Source organism: Haematobia irritans, chromosome 4 (genome assembly GCF_050003625.1).
Source record: "Haematobia irritans isolate KBUSLIRL chromosome 4, ASM5000362v1, whole genome shotgun sequence".
Classification (NCBI taxonomy): Eukaryota; Metazoa; Arthropoda; class Insecta; order Diptera; family Muscidae; genus Haematobia; species Haematobia irritans.
The window spans coordinates 179,029,754-179,041,033 of record NC_134400.1 but is presented as its reverse complement, the minus strand read 5'-3'; positions in this window follow the sequence as shown (position 1 = coordinate 179,041,033).

The window sequence follows — 11,280 nt, the reverse complement described above, 5'->3', positions numbered from 1 at the left end:
TCTACAGAAATAAGCCAGCAACTATTCCAGCTTTGGAAGACAACATTTCCGAAGAAATTCGGGCTATTCCGGCCGAAATGCTCGAAAAAGTTGCCCAAAATTGGACTTTCCGAATGGACCACCTAAGACGCAGCCGCGGTCAACATTTAAATGAAATTATCTTCAAAAAGTAAATGTCATGGACCAATCTAACGTTTCAAATAAAGAACCGATGAGATTTTGCAAATTTTATGCGTTTTTTTTTTAAAAAAAGTTATCAAGCTCTTAACAAATCACCCTTTATATATATTTAAATCAATTCCATAAAAAATGTATTTTTTGCTATATTGTATTTAAGAATTATATTTAACAATAAGAAACTTTCATATAGACAAAGTAAGATTTAATTAGTTACCTCACCAACCTACACAACAACAAAAATGTCACCAAAATACCTTTAATGAAAAGATTGATAGAAGTTGACAATAACACCCAGAGAAGGAATATGATCACCTCAACCATGTTTCAAGAGCACAATGTTATTTTTGAATGGTGACCATGTAACATGTTTGTCGCAACCATGTTATTTTCTCGGAGGTTATGTGTCTGATTTCGGCAAGCATATTATTTTTGGCGAGAAAAGAACATTTTTGCCATAAACATGTTACATGGTCACCATCCAAAAATAACATTTTCTCTTGAAACATGGTTGAGGTGATCATATTCCTTCTCTGCGTGAAAAAACAAGTAAGGAAAGTCTAAAGTCGGTCGGGGCCGACTATATTATACCCTGCACCACTTTGTAGATCTAAATTTTCGATACCATATCACATCCGTCAAATGTGTTGGGTGCTATATGTAAAGGTTTGTCCCAAATACATACATTTAAATATCACTCGATCTGGACAGAATTTGATAGACTTTTACAAAATCTATAGACTCAAAATTTAAGTTGGGTGGAACACAATTTTATTAAAAAATATGGGAAACATTTAAATCTGAAGCAATTTTAAGGAAACTTCGCAAAAGTTTATTTATGATTTATCGCTCGATATATATGTATTAGAAGTTTAGGAAAATTAGAGTCATTTTTACAACTTTTCGACTAAGCAGTGGCGATTTAACAAGGAAAATGTTGCTATTTTGACCATTTTTGTCGAAATCAGAAAAACATATATAGGGAGCTATATCTAAATCTGAACCGATTTCAATCAAATTTGGCACACATGACTATATTACTAATTGTACTCCTAGTGCAAAATTTCATCCAAATTGCTCCAAAACTCTCGCTTCTGGGGCCATATAAGTCCATATCGGGCGAAAAATATATATGGAAGCTATATCTAAATCTGAACTGATTTCAACCAAATTTGGCACGCATAGCAACAATGCTAATTCTACTCCCTGTGCAAAATTTCAACTAAATCGGAGTTAAAAATTGGCCTCTGTGGTCATATGAGTGTAAATCGGGCGAAAGCTATATATGGGAGATATATCTAAATCTAAACCGACTTCAACCAAATTTGGCACGCATAGCAACGATGCTAATTCTACTCCCTGTGCAAAATTTCAACCAAATTGGGGTAAAACTCTGGCTTCTGGGACCATATTAGTCCATATTGGGCGAAAAATATATATGGGAGCTATATCTAACTCTGAACCGATTTCAATAAAATTTGGCACAATTGACTATAGTACTAATTGTTCTTCTTGTGCAAAATTTTAAGCAAATTAGGGTAAAACTCTGACTTCTGGGGCCATATAAGCCCATATCGGGCGAAATATATATATGGGAGCTATATCTAAATCTGAACCGATTTCTTCCAAAATCAATAGGGATCTATTCTGAGCCAAAACACATACTTGTGCCAAATTTGAAGTCGATTGGACTAAAACTGCGACCTAGACTTTGATTACAAAAATGTGTTCACGGACAGACGGACATGGCTATACGGTTATAAGGCGCTCTTTGGACAACGAACAATAAAGGGTGATACGGTCAAAATTTGGTCAAGGGTAAAGGCGTGTAAATCGGTAAAATCGTTTATTTAAAAAATCAAATTAAATTTCTTTTTCAAGTTCAATTAGTATAAAATTCAGGAAAAATATTCAGTTAGGCTTTCGCTTTTCCAAATCCGAATTGCCGGGCCTCTCGCTTGACACCTGCCATCAGATTTTGTACAGCCACCTTGTCCACCTTCTTCGCCGCACCACTCCACTCCATGGCCTTTTTACCGTAATGGCAAGATGCCAAATCCGGCCAAAACAGTACGGAACAACCGTGTTTCTTCAGGAAAGACAGCAGACGTTTATTCAAACACTCTTTCACGTAAATTTCTTGGTTGATAGTCCCGGAAGCTATGAAAATGCTGCTTTTCAAGCCACAGGTACAGATGGCTTGCCAAACCAGATATTTCTTTGCGAACTTTGACAGTTTTATGTGCTTGAAAATATCTGCTACCTTTCCCCTTCCTTTTGCCGTATAAAACTCTTGTCCCGGAAGCTGCTTGTAGTCGGCTTTGACGTAGGTTTCGTCGTCCATTACCACGCAGACAAACTTCGTCAGCATCGTCGTGTACAGCCTCCGGGATTGCGCTTTGGCCGTCGTATTTTGTTTATCATCGCGATTTGGAGTCACTACCTTCTTGTAAGTCGATAGTCCGGCTCGTTTTTTGGCTCGATGCACGGTTGTAGACGATACACCCAGCTTATTTGCGGCATCTCGGAGAGAGAGGTTAGGTTTCGCTTGAAACTACCGGCAACTCTCTTTGTCGTCTCAGCGGCTTCCGGTTTTCGATTTCCCCCCGACTTCCTGGCTGTCGACAAACGTTCCCCAAACACTTTAATTACATTTGTAACGGTTGATTTGGCAACTTTTAGCGATTTTGCCAGCAAAATTTTGATACGCTGCTCTTCTTGCTTGGACGACATTTTGACAACTGAAGAGTTAATTCCAAAATCAAAATATGAGCAACATTCTACACACACACACACCTTCAAAATGAGGGGTGTTCAGGTTTTTGAAATGCAAAATTGAAAGAAATACGTCAAGTTTATATTGAACAAATTTTGACCGTATCACCCCTTATATATTATGTTGTTCTCTTACATCAGCCATAAATCATACTAAAATACGAAATATTTTGTTATACAAAACATTTTGGCAAAGGTTAAGGCAGTCTCTTTCGGTATAGTTTTCGGAAGAGCACTATTAATATAGTGGGATTTTTTGTAACACTAAAAAACTATTTGGAAATGAAAGAAACTTATTTCGATGTCACCAACGTTAAACGGGGTCAATAAATGCACATGTTCAGTCAATATTCCCAAAAGGGAAACACTACCATGTAACAGGTTGGCTGACAAGTCCCCGGTCTAATACATAGATGACGTCGCTAGTATTAAATGCATATTGTTTTTATATAGTACCAACCTTCAAATGATTCGTGTCAAAATTTGACGTCTGTAAGTCAATTAGTTTGTGAGATAGAGCGTCTTTTGTGAAGCAACTTTTGTTATTGTGAAAAAAAAAATGAAAAAAAGGAATTTCGTGTTTTGATAAAATACTGTTTTCTGAAGGGAAAAAATACGGTGGAAGCAAAAACTTGGCTTGATAATAAGTTTCCGGACTCTGCCTCCGGGGAAATCAACAATAATTGATTGGTATGCAAAATTCAAGTGTGAAGAAATGAGCACGGAGGACGTTGAACGCAGTGGACGCCCGAAAGAGGTGGTTACCGATGAAAACATCAAAAAAATCCACAAAATGATTTTGAATGACCGTAAAATGAAGTTGATCGAGATAGCAGAGGCCTTAAAGATATCAAAGGAACGTGTTGGTCATATCATTCATCAATATTTGGATATGCGGAAGCTCTGTGCAAAATGGGTGCCGCGCGAGCTCACATTTGACCAAAAACAACAACGTGTTGATGATTCTGAGCGGTGGTTGCAGCTGTTAACTCGTAATACACCCGAGTTTTTCCGTCGATATGTGACAATGGACGAAACATGGCTCCATCACTACACTCCTGAGTCCAATCGACAGTGGGCTGAGTGGACAGCGACCGGTGAACCGTCTCCAAAGCGTGGAAAGACTTAAAAGTCCCCTGGCAAAGTAATGGCCTCTGTTTTTTGGGATGCGCATGGAATAATTTTTATCGATTATCTTGAGAAGGGAAAACCCATCAACAGTGACTATTATATGGCGTTATTGGAGCGTTTGAAGGTCGAAATCGTGGCAAAACGGCCCCATATGAAGAAAAAAGTGTTGTTCCACCAAGACAACGTACCGTGCTACAAGTCATTGAGAACGATGGCAAAAATTCATGAATTAGGCTTCGAATTGCTTCCCCACCCACCGTATTCTCCAGATCTGGCCCCCAGCGACTTTTTCTTCTTCTCAGACCTCAAAAGGATGCTCGCAGGGAAAAAATTTGGCTGCAATGAAGAGGTGATCGCCGAAACTGAGGTCTATTTTGAGGCAAACCCGAAGGAATACTATCAAAATGGTATCAAATTGGAAATCAAATTGGAAGGTCGTAATAATCGTTGTATCGCTCATGAAGGGAACGTTGGATTCTGGATTAGAACCCACGACTATGAATGCTCCACAAGGCAACTACTACGACTTGGTACCTAGTTATTCACATTACACTTCGAAAATCTACTTTAACTATATTACAATTGTCATTTGCCATATAAAACCCTCTATTATACATAAAATATTGTAAAGAAAATTTCCCGGGAATTCCCGCACTTTATTCCCGGGAAAGCGGGAGCGCAAAAATAGCAATTTCCCGGTAATTACCGGGATCCCGTTCCCGGGAAAAAAAACCCTAGGGCTACACGGATGAAAAAGACTGTTTTTCATATGTTTGGCTATAAACATTATATGTTTGGAACACAAATTTTTAAACACAATATTTTTGAGTGCAAGCATATAATGTTCATAAACTAGCATAACATGTTTGGGACATATATGTTAATATGTTAGAACATATTATGTTTGGGACATAAAATGTTTGTAAATATAATATGCTTGGATGCAAACATATATTAATTTAGAAATAGCCTATAAAAATATATGTGTTTAGTAGCTTGGAGCGCTATTTAACAGGAAGCGATATTGAATTAAGTTGGTGGTTGTTGCTTGTTATCACAAAATTAACATTTTATTTTTCCTTGGGCAATTGATCAGCTACTTCTTTGATCCTTACAAACTGTGTGGTCCGCTGTTCGAATCCCCGTCCGGCAAAAGGTAAAATTAAAATAAAAAAATTGAATAATTTCTTCTAAAATGTTTGTATTACAGAAAAAGGTGCTAAGAACTAAAAAATGTCGTGGAAGTGAGAAAGATGTGGGGGAATATACAATTGGGCAGAAACAAAATTTTGAGCATTCAGGTCGAAAACCTATGTTGTTAGCACCTATATTACCTGTTTATTTTCATAATTCATTATGATTGTAAATATATAAATAAATAAATAAAATTTTGAGCACAATATTGTTTGGGAGAATTTTTTTAAGCATATAATATTTTTGGGTGCAAAATGCTTCCAAACATATTATATGTTCACAAAATAACATATTGTTTTTTGGAAGACAACATTATTGAATTTGGATGCAAAAATACAAAATGTTTGGAACTTAGACTACCCAAACATATATTGTTTAGACCAATATGCTTTCAAACATATTATATATTGGAAGAGATCAAACATATAAATGTTTGGCCAATACCCAAAAATGTATATGCTTGAAGCAAAATATGTTTGGGAGTATATGTTACAGAAGCGATTTTTTATGAGGGTGTATACCAACACATGGACTGATAGCCATCATTTTCTTCACAACTATTTGTGATCCTAAAATACCTCTAGATTTCAAGTTTAAGACAAATGGGATAGAAAATACTTTGACCGATATAGCCCATCATCGAACTTAACCTGTCTGCAGACAAAAGACGAATTTGTGCAAAATTTCAGCACGATTGCTTCATTATTGAAGACTGTAGCGTGATTACAACAGACAGACAGACAGCCAGACAGATGGACAGACGGATAGACGGACATGGTCATATCGTCTTAGAATTTCACCCTGATCAAGAATATATATACTTCATATAGTCGGAAATCGATATTTCGATGTGTTACACGCAAAAAAATAATTCTTTCCTCCCAAACGAAATTTTAGACAAACAAAGTTCGTTTCTCATTTGCTTTTCGTTGAAAGGAAGTGCATTTGGAAGAAAAGTATATACTTTTTGTGATAAACGTTTATTCTTTTCCAGGATGTAAAAACAATTTCATAAAGACTAACTCAAAAAATTTTTTTTCTGGCTAATTGCATTTTCCCTCACATCTTTCTCACTTCCACGAAGTTTTTTAGTTCTTAGCACCTTTTTCTGTAATACCAACAATGTAGAAGAAATTATACGATTTTATAAATTTTTAAAATTTTTTTACCTTTCGCCTGGACGGAGAATCGAACCGCGGACCATGCACTTTGTAAGCCAACACACTAACCACTGAGCTATGTACCTGTTATGGTCATCAATAGATAAATATCCATATAAGTTATATTTATATAGCATAGCTTGCGGCGCCCACGAACCGAATAAACAAAGTTTATTTAACAGAAACAAACATTTAGTTTGGCACCGTGGAGCAGTGGTTGCTACGTCCGACTTGCATGCCAAGGGTCGTGGGTTCGATCCCTGCTTCGACCAAAGTTTTTTTTTTTTTTTTTTTTACATATATTCCAGATATGTTCGGAAGATTCCGAAAAAATGTTCAACATTACATTGTAGTATATTAAATTTTGAACTGTAAACTGTGTCTTATTAAAGACCTAAAGTCGGAAAAGAACAGTGTTTGATATAAACGAAATGGACTGTGTTGTTGTTTCAAAAATAACTTTTTTTATTGAAAAAATAAAAATTTTGTAACAAACGAATTTTTTTGGTGATAAAAGTTTAAAATTTTCGAAGCAATTCAAAAAACTCTAACAAAAGAAAAACGTTTTCGGTACACGTTTTCCAAACGTTTTTTTTCTTTGCGTGTACAAACGGAATGACAAACTTATTATACCCCCGTCACCATTCTATGGTGGTGGGTATAAAAATGCTATAAATGAGATCTGTATCCTAATTTTAATTTTACAGAGCCTAGATTTAAAGTCAGATAGGTTGCAAAAAAGTTTCCTTATTTTAAAGAACCCGCATCTTTGGCTCGGAATCAATACCAAAATTCTTAAAGGAAGGATCCACGTAAACTTTTTTTTTTGAGTGCAGAATCAATTAATTGAATATTTGTCTAAATTCAAGATTTAATTTAACAATATATTGCGAACATTCTTTCCGTTGAACTCATAGGTTTCATAGCTAAGTGATGCCCAATTGAACATTATTTCTATAATAATGACCCCAGCTTTCTCCTTGAATGAATAATAAGACTAATGAAAATGGATGCTAATGCACACCTACTTAATAGAAATGTAATTATATCGCATGAGTTTACCGCGAATTAATTATAATGTGTTATAACTTTGACATTATGAATAGATATTAAAGTGTAATTCTTTCTCACGCACACACACATACATACAGGCAAAAAAATGGCCGACAGAATTACTAAAAATTACAATTTGATTGAGCGTATAAAATACTTGCTTGGGTGTAAATTTTTTAACACATTTTCTCATTTTGTTGATTCCTTCTTTAATATTTTCTAAATATGAAATCCCGGTCCTCCACAACTCTAGTGGAGTTTTCGTAATCCACTTCACTCTCACTAGAATATACTGCTATATTTTCCAGTTTTTATGACTGAGAGCCAAAAGGTGCTATAAGATATTCCATTTTTCCCATTTCTGTGAGGTATTATGAAACTATGGACTACCTTATTTCTTTAAGCTTTAATGCAATCACCTCATAAGTGATTGAGAGAATGTAATAGGTGGTCAATTGAAAGGATGTCCATATCTTAGAATATGTATCCGTCATACTCAATCCACATATAATACATTGTATAGAGACTCACAAACACGGTTGCCACAGTTGGTCGAATTCTACCAAAAATGGTAGATTTTCTACTGTTTGGTAGAATTCTTGATGTTTTGCTAAATTATGCAAAATATTCCTCTTCAACTAAGAGATACTTAAAAAAATGTTTCTATAGAAATAAAATGTTGACAAACTTTTCTATAGAAATAAAATTTTGACAAAATTTTCTATTTTTTTTCTTTTCCTCTGTTGGTTAAGCTACACTTGTAGTTTAGTCAATGTATGGTTTTAAACCGAAAAAAACAACATTGCTTAAAGAACAAAACCAACAATAACAAAACTAATGGAAAATAAGAGGAAGCACGCACAAAATAAACCCAGCCAACTACACTCAAATCGATGATTTGACAGTGGCATAGGAAAAGAGATATGTTTGTTTCGAATTTATTTCGGCATAAGCCGGCTATCATACAAAACCTTTTTTCGGAAGGTTCAAGTGTGGTTCATTGTTGGGTTTAATGAACTGCCTGAATTTATTCTGATAATTGGTTGATAGTTTTGCTGCAAGTAGAGGATTCTGATGAGAAATGTGGTAATTCCGAAACGTGCGTCCATCCAACCATCTTGCAGTCTATAGGGCTTTGCCCAAATAAATTTGACAAACATTCTTTTCCTCTGTTGGTTAAGCTACACTTGTAGTTTAGTCAATGTATGGTTTTAAGCTGAAATAAAAACAAGTAAGGAAAGTCTAAAGTCGGGCGGGCCCGACTATATTATACCCTGCATCACTTTGTAGATCTAAATTTTCGATACCATATCACATCGGTCAAATGTGTTGGGTGCTATATATAAAGGTTTGTCCCAAATATATACATTTAAATATCACTCGATTTGGACAGAATTTGATAGACTTTTACAAAATCTATAGACTCAAAATTTAAGTTGGCTAATGCACTAGGGTGGAATACAATTTTAGTAAAAAAAAAATATGGGAAACATTTAAATCTGAAGCAAATTTAAGGAAACTTCGCAGAAGTTTATTTATGATTTATCGCTCGATATATATGCATTAGAAGTTTAGGAAAATTAGAGTGATTTTTACAACTTTTCGACTAAGCAGTGGCGATTTTACAAGGAAAATGTTGGTATTTTGACCATTTTTGTCGAAATCAGAAAAACATATATATGGGAGCTATATCTAAATCTGAACCGATTTCAATCAAATTTGGCACACATGACTATACTAACAATTGTACTCCTTGTGCAAAATTTCAAGCTATTCGGGATAAAACTCTGGCTTCTGGGTCCGTATAAGTGCATATCGGGCGAAAGATATATATGGGAGCTATATCTAAATCTGAATCGATTTCAACCAAATTTGGCACGCATAGCTACAATGCTAAATCTACTCCCTGTGCAAAATTTCAACCAAATTGGGGTAAAACTCTGGCTTCTGGGACCGTATTATTCCATATCGGGCGAAAGATATATATGGGAGCTATATCTAAATCTGAACCGATTTCAACAAAATTTGGCACACTTGACTACACTACTAACTGTACTCCTAGTGCAAAATTTCAGCCAAATTGGTGTAAAACTCTGGCTTTTGGGACCGTATTAGTCCATATCGGGCGAAAGATATATATGGAAGCTATATCTAAATCTGAACCGATTTCTTCCAAAATCAATCAAAAATCATCTATTCTGAGCCAAAACACATACTTGTGTCAAATTTGAGGTCGATTGGACTAAAACTGCGACCTAGACTTTGATTACAAAAATGTGTTCACGGACAGACGGACATGGCTATATCGACGCAACAGCCCACCCTGAGCATTTTTGCCAAAGACACCACGTGTCTATTTCGTCTCCTTCTGGGTGTTGCAAACATATGCACTAACTTATAATACCCTGTTCCACAGTGTGGCGCAGGGTATAAAAAACAACAACAATGAAATAAAATTTTGACAAAATTTTCTATAGAAATAAAATTTTGACAGAATTTTCTATAGAAATAAAATTTTAACAAAATTTTCTATAGAACTAAATATTTGACAACATTTTCTATAGAAATAAAATTTTGACAAACTCTTCTATAGAACTAACATTTTGACAAAATTTTGTATAGAAATAAAATTTTTACAAAATCTTCTATGGAAATAAAATTGTGACAACATTTTCTATAGAAAACAAAATTTTGACAAATTTTTCGATAGAAATAAAATTTTGACAAAATTCTCTATAGAAATAAAATTTTGACAAAATTCTCGATAGAAATAAAATTTTGACAAAATTCTCTATAGAAATAAAATTTTGACAAAGTTTTCTATAGAAAACAAAATTTTGACAAAATTTTCTATAGAAATAAAATTTTGACAAAGTTTTCTATAGAAAACAAAATTTTGACAAAATTTTCTATAGAAATAAAATTTTAACAAAATTTTCTATAGAACTAAATATTTGACAAAATTTTCTATAGAAATAAAATTTTGACAAAATCTTCTATAGAACTAAAATTTTGACAAAATTTTCTATAGAAATAAAATTTTGACAAAATCTTCTATGGAAATAAAATTGTGACAAAAGTTTCTATAGAACTAAAACTTTGACAAAATTTTCTATAGAAATAAAATTTTGGCAAAATCTTCTATAGAAGTAAAATTTTGACAAAATTTTTTATAGAAATAAAATTTTGACAAAATCTTCTATAGAAATAAAATTTTGACAAAATTTTCTATAGAAATAAAATTTTTAACAAAACAAAATTTTGACAAAACTTTCTATATAACTAAAATTTTGACAAAATTTTCTATAGAACTAAAATTTTGACAAAATGTTATATAGAAATAAAATTTTGAGAAAAATTTTCTATGGAAATAAAATATTGAGAAAAAATAACTATCTGTATACTCGATACACCCTCAAAAAAATCCTTTCTGTAACATATACCCCAAACACATTTGGCTTCAAGCATATATATTTTCAGGATTGATCAAAACAAAATATTGTTTGTATAGTTCAAACATATTGTGTTTCACCTTAGGACATATATGAGTAGAAAAAAATTTTAATGAAATTTTCTTTGTGTGGATATATTTATAAGGCGCCAATTGGTTACTTCCATTATTTTACTTGCAGCATACTCTCTAGGTCTCTCTTTCTAAACACATAAATGTTTATAGGCTATTTCCAAATTAATATATGTTTGCATCTAAGCATATTATATTTACAAAAATTGTATGTCCCAAACATATAATGTTCTAACATATTAACATATATGTCTCAAACATGTTATG